The sequence below is a fragment of the Corapipo altera genome, unplaced genomic scaffold (genome assembly GCF_003945725.1).
Source record: "Corapipo altera isolate COAL_440 unplaced genomic scaffold, ASM394572v1 141, whole genome shotgun sequence".
Lineage (NCBI taxonomy): Eukaryota > Metazoa > Chordata > Aves > Passeriformes > Pipridae > Corapipo > Corapipo altera.
Window position 1 is genome coordinate 1,372,554 of NW_020884971.1, and position 12,093 is coordinate 1,384,646.

Consider the following 12,093-nt stretch of genomic DNA (forward strand, 5'->3'; position numbering starts at 1 on the left):
TAGGAGTTTCACAGCTTAACAGCTAAAACAAAGCCACATCCTAAACACTTTAATCAGTTTTATGGACAAGACCATGGAAGTTGATGATTGAAGAACACAGGAAATGAACGGGATTAAAGTAGGTTCAGGATTACGTGGCATAAATGAGCATTTTAATATGTCAGTGATTCTGTCTACATTTCATCTTTTTATATATTGAAATAATTATCATAGAATGGTTTGGGTTGGAAGGGATCTTAAAGCCCCTCTCATTCCGCCCCCTGCCATGGGCAGGGACACCTTCCACTAGCCCAGGTTGCTCCAAGCCCCATCCAACCTGACCTTGGACACTTCCAGGGATGGGGCAGCCACATCCATGCCTGGAAAAACCCCCAGGAAGGCCACCACTGTTTCTGAGCTAGAGAAATGCTTTAACAAGCCCAGGGTTTTACTCTCACAGACATTTACATCAACAGGTTGTCCCATAAGACCTGCAAGACCTTCTGATTTTGAGCCCATGACACAGACACACCATGAAAAATCCATTGTCTTAGCCTGTGTATCACTGGTAGCTGGATAGCACCCAGTTATAATCTGCATTCTTCCCAAAAATGAATGGATCTCAAAAGCTTATTCTTTCAAAAAAGAAAACAAACAACCCCTGAACGACTTTGAGACAATTGAACTATGAGAAAAGAAACCAATTTTCAGCTGTAGTCATCAGTTTTCCCAACCCATTTTTCATGCTGCATTTCACAAAGTAATACCACAGTTTTAAAGATTAAAATAGGGAGAAATGTTCTTCTCAGACTAGTGAGACTTGCTAGGGAAATACGATTAAAAAGACTGGATATTTGTGTTTGGTCGAAATAAACAAATTAAAAGACAATAGTAACAATGTCATTTTGCCCAGACCTTGCTGTTCTCTTCAAATTGAAGTGGAAGGTCAGTGATGAAAGGTGTCTAAAAAATTCATGAACTAACTGGAAAGTGTCCTTGTAGTGAAACCCTTGAGAAGTCAAGAAGCAGAGAAAGCGAATTAACTCAAGAGCCTTTCTTTGGGCTGGCTCTTACTTGATTTCTTGAGGTTTCAAATTAGACCAAGGTCATAGAGATCAAGAATTTCCCTGCTGATACAAAACTCTAACAGCCTGGTTTTCCACGTGTTTTTTAATACCAAACACTAAGGATAGATAAATGATTACCTAAACTGTAAAATATCAGTGGCCTCCTAAATCCTGTCACCACATCCCAGCTGAGGTTAGAGCACTCTAAAATGTCCCAGGTAGCACTTAATAATGAGATGTTGGGCATTCATGCTTGAAATTGTGGGTCATTTTTGATTAAACATCTTGCATAGGAAATAAGGCCTGGTATTTTCAGAGAGAGTTTGTGGTGTAATACAAAAATGGATGAAAACTAAACTTGTTAGAGGTGATATATATAGCTAAGAGGAAGCACAGGGAAAACCAGTTCAGCTAAACTGAGACTTCACTGACTATTGTTCAAATTTCACAAAGGACACTCCACCCAGAGAGTTGAGCTAAATCTCTTGTAGCGTGCTAGTTTAGCTTAAGTTTCCATGTTCAGTTTAGGTCTAGAAAGAGAAAACTTTTTTTGTTTATTTGTTTCTGGAGCTACTAGAAGGTGCACATTTAAAAAGACAGGAATTTTAAAGTTCTATACATTGTATGTGCAGAGAAGTCCTGAGAATTTTTTGTGGGCAGAGTTGCTTCTTTAGCTTTCTGGTCTTTTTTTTATCAGAAATATTTTGAGAGAACGAAAGATTTTATGATTAAGGCACCGAATACCAGATGCTTTCCAGTCTCCTTTCCTGACATTATTCATAATTACTGAATGATCCAAACAAATCAATGCATTTCTTGGGATAAAATATTTATTTTCTTCTACCTTCTCACTGCCCTGTTGAGAAAATATTTTTTTGTCTCCTATCATCACTTTGTGTGCATAAAATGTCAACCACAGTTAGAACTAGTAGGCACCACAGTAGTACAGACCAATAACAAACATATCCTCTGAGATAACAAAATATTCATAGCATGAAGGAGAACAAGGAGATTTTTTCTGAGAAACAAGCACAGAAAGTTCAGCATTTAATGTCAATAAAGACTGACCAAAAGGTTGGCACAATTTTCTGCCATAATGCAGCTCACAGATCATGGAAGATCAACAGATGATATTAAAGAAAATAACTTGCTTCCAATTTTTAACTAAGAATTAGATTATTCCTTCCACCTCCAGTTGAACACAGATAAACAGAGGAATGAAGGGTATCTTTCAGAATTGCACAGTCAAAGCATTTTTTAAAGCAAAAAAAAATTATTAAATTGGTTCAAAAGTAATAAATTGTGCTCTGGTTTTAAAGTCTTGAGGTGTCTAACGCATCTTTTTTCTACACTCACGAGAATGAGAGTATGCTTTCTCTTAAAATAAAAGTTTAAAAAGGGGAGGAAAAGCAAAAAGTATTTCAGCCCAAGATTCTTACCTTGCCCAAGACTACAAGGTGAAGGACTATGAAGGAAAAAAGACACTCTACTATCAACATTATCAGTAGCATTCACTCCAACAGGGCAGAGTGAAAGCCTCCGTTATTGTAGGAGGGCACTAGTGCACATGAAGAGAAGGAACATCTCTCAAATGCAAACACAATTAATAACACAGTTAACAAAAATTATCTGATACATACCCCAAGGCTGTGTTTCTCAGCAAGAGTGCAAAGTCTTTCAGATGTTATATTCCCTTTCTGTTCTGAGGAATCAAAACTCTCATCTTCCTCAATCTCCTATGGGTGTGCTGAGGAAGGCTTTCCAGCACCACCTCTGCCAGGTGTTGGTCATACCTAATCCATGTTGGATGAAAGCCTGGTGTGCACCACAGCCCTCAAGGGAGGGTGTCTGCACCTGATGATCAGGACCATTGGACGTGCTACAAACCCCCCAGGAACCAGGGCTGGATTGGATAATCCAGGCTTTGGGAGTGGAACATACATATAACAAGTAAAATGATCTTAAATGCTTGTTTTAAGAAGCTTTGGCAAGACACATTCATTGTGCAGTTGACTCAGGCTCAGTCCTTTTAAACCTCCATATGCTTAACTGTGGCTGAGAGAGAAACTGCCACGACAAAGATTTATACAAATCTGCAAGTACAAATTTTGACAGACCATAAAAGACAATTACTAGTATTTGGCAGATTAATTTTAGCTGTCTTCAGTCTATGCCTATGGGATATTGTATAGAATTAATCTTTCATACATTTCCGTGTCTGTACAGTGTTACCAGCATATGTCATTGCATTAAAACCTTCTTAATGAGCTGCACAAGTCCTGCTAGAGGTGAGAGTTAACAGAGGCAGGTCCATCATGTCTGGTCCAGAGCCTGAACGTACAAAATAACAACAGGAATGTTACAGACAATATTTCAAATGTTTTTTGATTCTATTCTTTACCTTCTGTCTTATTACTCGTGCTAAGATGAACCTTATAAATGAGAATGTCACAGAACTGTGCAGCTCTCAATCCTCATCCCCTCAGCAGGTTGGACTTGAGGATCTTGCAGGTCTTTTCCAACCTTAATGGAAATTCTATGAAGTTCTATGATTTCATGATGAATACAAGGGCTTGAGATCGGAAAACCATCATAATTACCCTGCCATATTTAGGAATTTGATAAAGCCAAGAGACTGGATTTTAACCTTCACATCTACCAAATGCAATGTTTTGCATCCTGTGAACAAGACATTTACTACTTACCTAAAAAATGTGTTTCAGTTTAAATTTTCTCAAAGCACAATTGCCCATCAATGAGAACTGGAGATCTGCAAGTCCAAAAATTTACAAATCCATTAGCACACCTTTGTTCACCAATGTCACAAATGGGATTTTTAAAAAAATCTATGATTTTTGAAAAAACAAATAACTTAAAACAGCTCAAGAAGATTACATTGCTGATTTTATGCCTCCCAATTTCTAATTGTTTCAGCTATCTCTAGTCTATCTGAGCTGAATAATATAATTTAAATATCTTAGATAGTTTTCTTTAACAGACTCTTAGATTTAATGTTTCTGTCTTGCTTCAGGATGACATCTTTTAATTGCTTTAAATTATCAGTGATGTCTCCAGCATTTTCACTAAACATGGATTGATTTCAATTAACTTTCTCATGCTTTAGCATAAAAGCAGTCTTATTCAATTTGCCCTAATTGGATCACACAACCTCCTGAAGCTGAAGCAATGACAGTTGTTAAAAGGTTGTAGAGAGGGAGAGAATCAAGGTTGTTTACTGCATCATTAGCCCTTTTGTCATTTTGAAGATGCAAGGAGAGTTAGTCCTAGTGACCATATGAAGGATTTAAATTAAATTCAGAATTTAGAACTTGGGGAATTTTACAGGACTAAAAAGTCAAAATCCCCTCCCTTGCCCACACTGATTTTGATGCAGAGGAAACATGCAGAAGATATCAGTTTGCTTATTTTCTGGGATTACTAAAAGAGCTGTAGCATCTTTCCCTGACTTCAGCACTGATCAGGTACATGGGGTTTCATGCTGCTGCTCCTTATGCAAATACTTTTTGATGAGTCTGTCTTGGAGCACTGGGTAGGCTGGATTCAAAGCTAGTTCAGAATCAGGAAGCTGTAAGTAGATGCAGCACTTGAAAAGAGCCCTCCTTCATGCTACCATGCAAGTACCAAAAAAAAATCACAAAAATTTCATCCCTTTAGCCATGGGACTCTGGGTCAAGCATCTTCTAAGACTCAAGTAGTATAACGCATTGTGGGTAAAGCTGTGGTTCTTGTAGGTATTCTTCATACAAGAAAATGCATTCATAAGCCAATAACTTTGGAATTAGTTTATGTTCATATAGACAATGCACATAACTCCACAACAGTTCAGTTTAATTGAATGCTGCAGTGGGGCAAAGTTACTGGAGTATAAATCTTAGTTCCATTGAAATAACATGAAAAGTCACTACATTAAACCATATCTAGAGTTCATAAAGGATGAAATTTTACACTCTCTAAGTTACAGGTATACAAAGGGAACTAAGAAGCCATTTATCAATTTTCCAACATGAATTAATTAAACCCAGATTACACATTAATATATTTGAGCAAGTAGGAGCAAATATTTACCCATTATTTAGCCATAATAGCCTGTCTCCAAATTCAATTTTTCCAATGAAGTCTTTCCTAGAGTGAATCCTCCAGTGCTGCCACTTCATGAACCTGCCAGAACAACAAAGTTATGGATCACTAATTAGCCAAGCAGCTCTGCCAGGCTGTGATATTTCAAATGAAATCAAATTGCTGCTTGTGGTTTTTGCAGCTCTCTCAGCTTCCCCAGCATGGCTGGTGATCACTGGTGTAGGAGTCGAAGATGGGTAACACTCCACAGTTCAGTGCTGGAATAACACGGCTCTGCCTCTTGACTCTCACTTTGGGACTCACACTTCTGCAAGCAGAAACAGGGAATATGAGGTCCAGGAGGGAGGATTTTATCTTTTGTTTAATGGGGTTGGTCAGTGGAGCAGTGACAACCTTGGTCTGGCAGGAGTATTTCAGATGTGCATTTTAGTGCATTTTAGGAAAGTTGTTCTGGTATGGTTCTCTTGCTGAAAGATCTGTTTGGGAATGAACCAGACAGGAACAATCCTATGCTGCATTAAATGTTTCTGTGGAGCACATTATCCCTCTAACAGCATTCCTCTCTCTCACATGGAACAGAACCACCACTAATATTAGGTCCTATTATTTCTGGGGATGTGATGGGGACTAAATGCATCGGAAAGCAAATTTTCTATTTTCTCTAGAATGCTTTAGGAATTTACTTGGTGAGGGTAAACAATTATTACCAAAGAGTTGAAATATTCTATTATTTTTACTGAGGTGGGGAGTAACAAACTATCTCAACTGTTTTCAGGAGACTATTTGCACTGACCATGAAGACAAGCATAAGAAAGCTGGACGGACAGCATGCTAACACACGAGTTTTTTAAAGTACTTTAAATACGTATTAAAATCCCATGGGATTTTCTCTATCTGTTTAATGAGGTACAAGAACAGAAAGAATACACATAGCAGGGGACATCAGTAGCACAAACAGTGGTCCAGGAGGAAAAAAGGAATGTAATCCCTTCATAAAATCTTATCTATTGAGAGTTAAGTTAAAGCATGTCCTATTTTTCAAGTGAACAAACATAATAAGCTTTGTGATCCCCTGCATATTTACAAGCACACAAAGATAGCTGGGATCCAACATTATCAATATTACAACAGGAATGAATTCAATAAACTCATTTCAACAGGGAAACTCAGGTTGAAACCTGGTTGCCTCCCAACTTTCAGATATATTTAAAAAGCTTTTTTTGAAAGTTTTACTATTTATTCCTAATAATTTTGGTGTTTAACAATGTTGAGTGAATAATCATTTCAGTCTGAGGTAGAAGTTGTAATTTAAAATATTGGTGACATTCCTATTTCACTCTTTACTTAATGCTCCATCATTATTTAATCTTTTGCTCTTTAACTCTGTCAGAGACAATGTCCTTCATACAAAAGGGAAAAAAACATTCACCTACAATTTCCCAGTCCATTCAGGATAATTCCCTACAGTATAAAAATATTCACCTACAACTTCTCAGTCCATTTAGGATAATTCCTCACAGTATATGCTTATTACTGATTTATGTAGTTGTATTTTATATGGTGATTCCATTGTTTCCTTCAGATCACCAAATTAAGCTTGTCATATGAGAGCAATCTGGGCATCTTGGTGCTTATATTTCAGTTGCCTGTAAAGGACTTTCAATGGATGGCATATGGTCAAACAACTGCCCATTCCCCAAAGGTTTTATAGCCTGAGCTGCAGTGACAGACTGCAAGTGGATTAACTAATGACATAACAGGGGACTTGGGAGGAATGGCGCTGCAGGGGAATGAGCTCATAGGGATACACAGAGAGCTTCAGCTTCTGTTTTCAGCTGTTTAACTGCTGTCAGCTGCAGGTGCCTGTTCCATGCATTTATTTGCTGTACACTGTGTTCTTCTGCAATACTTCCTAAGAAGGAAAACTTGACCTCACCCCAGCTGTGAGACAAAAAGGACAGAGAATTACTCAGCTGTTTACTTTTTTTTTTTCACTTTTATCCTTTCCACTTATTAGCACTCTCCAGAGTAGCTCTTTTGGACACATACAGCTGACTCATTAGCTTGCAAATATTACAGCCACACTGTGACACTTACCTAACATGAATGGAATCATAGAATGGTTTGGGTTGGAAGGGACCTTTAAGATCATCCAGTTCCACCCCCTGCCATGGGCAGGGACACCTTCCACTAGCCCAGGTTGCTCCAAGCCCCCCCCCCAAACTGGCCTTGGACATTTCCAGGGATCCAGGGGCAGCCACAGCTTCTCTGGGAAACCTGTGCCAGGGCCTCAACACCCTCACAGGGAACAATTTCTTCCCCATATCCAATCTAACTCTGCCCTCTGTCTGTGGGAAGCCATTCCTCCTATCCTGTCACTCCAGCCCTTGTCAATAGTCTCTCTCCATCTTTCTTGCAGGCCCTGCAAGGCCCTGCAAGGCCACAATTAGATCACCCCAAAGCTTCTCTTCTCCAGGCTGAACAATCCCAACTCTCCCAGCCTTTCCTCCCAGCAGAGCTGCTCCATCCCTCTGCTCATCTTGGTGCCTCCTCTGGACTCTCTGCAGCAGCTCCATGTCCTTGCTGTGCTGTTCCCAGGGCTGGAGGCAGCTCTGCAGGGGGGTCTCACCTGAGCAGAACAGCTCAATGCTGCAGAGAACTGGAACTCTACTGCTTTTCTACACCTGATACCCAATTCCATTCACTGCATTAAGAAGCCCAAAGAACTTATGGAGTTTAGAATATATTTTGGGGTGACAGCAGGACTCTGGAAGGTGCTAATTTAAAAGAATAAAGATGTCATTCAGCATGTTCCTCTCCTTCTTACTTGGCTGGATTGGGCACTTGTGTTTGTGACATGGTGATTATCTTTTAATTACCTTCAGAGTGATAATCAAAACAAACCCAAGTATCTAGTGATCAAATAACAGGGACAGCACAGAACAATTAATTTGATTTCAAAGCCAAACAGGCTACTAGTGCATACCAGAATAATATGCCCAGTTTTTATTAGGACCTTAATTATAGCATAAAGTTATACTTTTGCTTTTCCTCTGTGCTTGAATTTGAGATTCACTTCAGTCCCTCAGTAGTATATACACATACATATAAAAATTCCTATGCTCAATCCAATGTCATAATTCATACAGATTTCTATGTAAACAAGGTTTTGACTTCTTTGCTAATGAAACGTGCCCAAGTGAGATGGTTGAACTCCTCCTTCTTTCACTGGACAGATGTGACACTGGCAGATGCAGTTTAACTGAAACTGCCAACAAGCCTGCTTTGGTTAGGACAGACTGATAGCAAACAGAGGGTGCTTTCCTCCCTCCATTTATTCCTTGATCTTTGCAATTGGAGTTTGTGGAAGGTTTACCTCCCAGATCCAAAGATCAATTCTTCTTTACTAAAGAAGAGAAACCTAAAAATTTGGCACTGAGAAACATGAATAACCAATGTCTGTCCTCAATGTTTGAAAAGATTTCCAGATATTTCTTCCTGATTGCAGCAGCTGTATTTTGGGGAAGAATGGGACAAGTTCCTTTGTTTATAGTGACAGCAGTGAAGTTCACAGCTGTTGATATAGCTGCTACTCTAAATTTCAAGCACCTACCTACATCAGAAGTCCCTTATCATCAGGGAGAAGCAGAGAGAATTAAATAAATTAACTACTTTACACTGCTTTGCAGATTATGAGTATTATACTTTTGTTGAGTATTAATAAATATTTTTAACTCAAGAGATCTTACTCTTAAATATGCTTTCATTGATTTAGCTCACTAAGATTCTATGTCTTATATTTGGTATTGTAGAGCAAAAGAAGAGACAGTAACATGGGCACAAACCAAATCCCTGGATCTGCTGAATCACAGAATCATTAAGGTTGGAAAAGACCTCCTAGCCCATCGAGTCCAACCTGTACCTGATCCCCACCTTGTCCCACAGCCCAGAGCACTGAGAGCCACGTCCAGTCCTTCCTTGGACACCTCCAGAGACAAATTTCATATCCAGTCCATATTACTGTACAAGAGTGAGCCAAGCTCTGGGTAAAGACCTTTCCCACCAGCTGTAAATTTACTGAAGTTTGAATAGTAAATAAAATATATAAATAAATATATTATATATTATAATGCATATTTATATTTTATATAGTGTATATATATAAAATATACCATATGTAGACTCTGCTGAGTGACACAGCAAATCCCATGCAGAGTAACGGAGAACTGTATCCAATCTTCTCACACTTTCACCCACAATTTATACCAACTAATTTGGCTCCTAAAATGTAATGGAAAGCTCAGAGGAGAAGCCAGAGGATTGGTCTGTGATAGTGAGATTTTAGAAGCAGAAAATAAGAAAGGCAAGGTGAAAAGAAAACCACCAAAGCGAGTGGGTGTTGTACATAGATCTCCCAGGCATCCTGCTTGGATAGCTAGTGGAATTTAAAATTTGTGTTCATGGAGAGAATAGGTGAGAGGAGTTTGGGATAGGTGTCTGGGAAGACATTCTTCTGTCTCCCTTAAAGACATAAACCAATTTCTCCCAATAGAATGCTGTTGTTATTCTGAGCTATAAGTTTTAGGGGAATCTAAACAGAGTAGTATCCTGAAATGTTTCAGAGGCAGGAAATGAATTAGGATGAAACTGCTGGATCTAAGGAAAAGCTGTATTCAGTGCCAGCTAGTGAAATGTCATTAATAAAAAATAACTGGAGCAATTAGAACCGAGGACATTCAAAACCTTCCTTAAATCTCTACGTTAAAATGGAAGCTACCTTTAATTTACTTTTAAGGTCATGCATCTTACAGTGATAAATCTGATGCCAACTGCTTTGTTTAAAATAAACAAACAACCCCTCCCTACCTAACTTAAAAAAAATATTAATGCAATATTTTTATTCACAGTCATAAATGGGGAATCTTTGCAATTTACCAACTCTTCCTGGTACTATTCTATTTAAGCCATTAAAAATTATTTAACACTTAAAGTTATGCAAAATTTTAATTAACAAAAAGTGCCTTTTTTTTTTTGCAATAACTTTTTTTTCCCCAGGAATGGTATTTTTGACATGCTTTCTGTGCAGCCTGGAAAAAAAACAAATGTTTTATCTCATTACTGCAAAATATTATCAATTATTATCCTCCCACATAGCTTTTCTTCTCTTTTATTCTAAACAATTCAAACTGAAAACTGGAAAAAAAGGTGGAAAAATTCTGCCAATCTGGATTACATCAATGTTTTGTGGCAAATAAAAGCAGTAAATGATGCATTTAAACAAAAATGGAGCATAAATGATACTGTATGATATAAACTATTATATATCTCTCTCTACCTCCATACAAATATTCCACTGAAATTTCTGTTCTCTCTTTTATTACTCTCTCTTTTATCACCATCAGTCTTATTGAGTGCATTGTACCTTTGGGATATAACCATCTCCCTTTGGGAAAAAAAATTCCTATTCCTATGGCTATTTATAACATTGATTTGTTACTATATTTTGCCCTGTATTATTGAAACCAATAAAAAAGAAAGGTAAGCAATTACACTTTTATGACTAATTTCAATATACTTTTCAACATGTTTCTAAAATGATGGAATTTTCAAAATGGTGAGAAAAAAAGGGAATACTTTCTGTATGAAGCTGACCTCTTTGTGGCTATCCTAATTTCAATCTATCTATTTATCTATCCTCGTGTATTTTGTATCTCAATTATGTCTACTGCATTGGTTTCCACACAGTGGTTGCACGTACAAGCAACTCTAATACATTTCAGAGCAAAACTGAAGTTTTTCACGTAAAGTTGAACATTAAAAGGTGGAACCCCCCATAAACCACTACAAACTGTTCCACAAAAAAGGACCTGATTAAATCTTAATTGACTCAACAGTTACATCGTCTTACACCTGATTTAATCACTCACTGCAAATGATGAGGCAAACAAATGACTTCCCAAGGGCATCACCTCCTTCATTCCTGCTGCATTTCAGTTCTTCTTGGGAGTGTCATCCTGCTGAATGGGTGGAATAAACAACTGTAAAAGTTTATTTGAAAAGGTCCCACACCAGCTCCCTTGGCAGCCAGGAGAACTCAGGCACTTGTAAAGCGAACTAGCAATTCTCATATTTGCACATGTTCAGTTTCAAGCTCAGGCTTGAGTTTTAAGCTGTATATATAGGTTTGATGTATTATTTTTACTGTACATATTTCATATGAAAGGTGCTTCCGAACTATTTTTAAAGTGTCTTACAGTCTTCTTCAACATCACCTTCTCCTTTTTGACACTTCAACATATTTTATTTATCTTAACCTCCAGCACTGTTCTTTTTATTGTCCACCTTTATATTTTTTATCAGGTGTTTTTACACCTAGCTGACTTTACTCCTTAATATTTCTACTTCAACTTTGGTCGAGATATTTTACACATATAGACCTCTCTTTCCAATGTCATATTTTTCATCTCCATTGGATCATTTTCTTTGGTCGTAGTATATTCACCACCAGACAAGATGCCTTCATTTATTTTTCAACACTTTCCATTTCCTCCCTATGTCTTCCTTAAACTGATTTTTCTCACCTGGTCCTAAAAGAAGATCAGATGAAATTCCATCATCCTTTTCTTCTGTCTCCTTTGAGTCCAAATGCAAACTTAATATGATTATGGTAATTAAAATTTTGAACTTTATTCTCCTTTTTAACAGTATATGGATAGCAGCATTTCTGATTGATTTATTTCTAAATTGAAGAGAAAATAAAGTACAACAAATGCTTGTTCTTGTGCAGCAAATTACTTGTATTGATGCTCTACACAAAAATGTTGATAGAATTACAGACAGAATAAGCCATATTTACATGTGTGATTTGCACAGCCCTGACAGTCACTAACAGGTAGATAAATGACTAAATACAAACACTGGAAGACAATTTTGAACAAAAATTTCTAGA

The 12,093-nt window shown here is 37.6% G+C and overlaps 1 long non-coding RNA gene across 1 annotated transcript; it reads right to left on the reverse strand.

The window, feature by feature from the left end:
• Positions 1 to 2,150: 2,150 nt before the first annotated feature.
• LOC113957557 lies at positions 2,151 to 11,834 on the reverse strand. Its single transcript, XR_003531208.1, has 5 exons — positions 11,726 to 11,834; positions 11,072 to 11,161; positions 6,627 to 7,085; positions 5,133 to 5,225; positions 2,151 to 3,377 (listed from the first exon to the last, which is right to left on the reverse strand). It is a non-coding gene; the product is annotated as an uncharacterized LOC113957557 (long non-coding RNA).
• Positions 11,835 to 12,093: the final 259 nt, after the last annotated feature.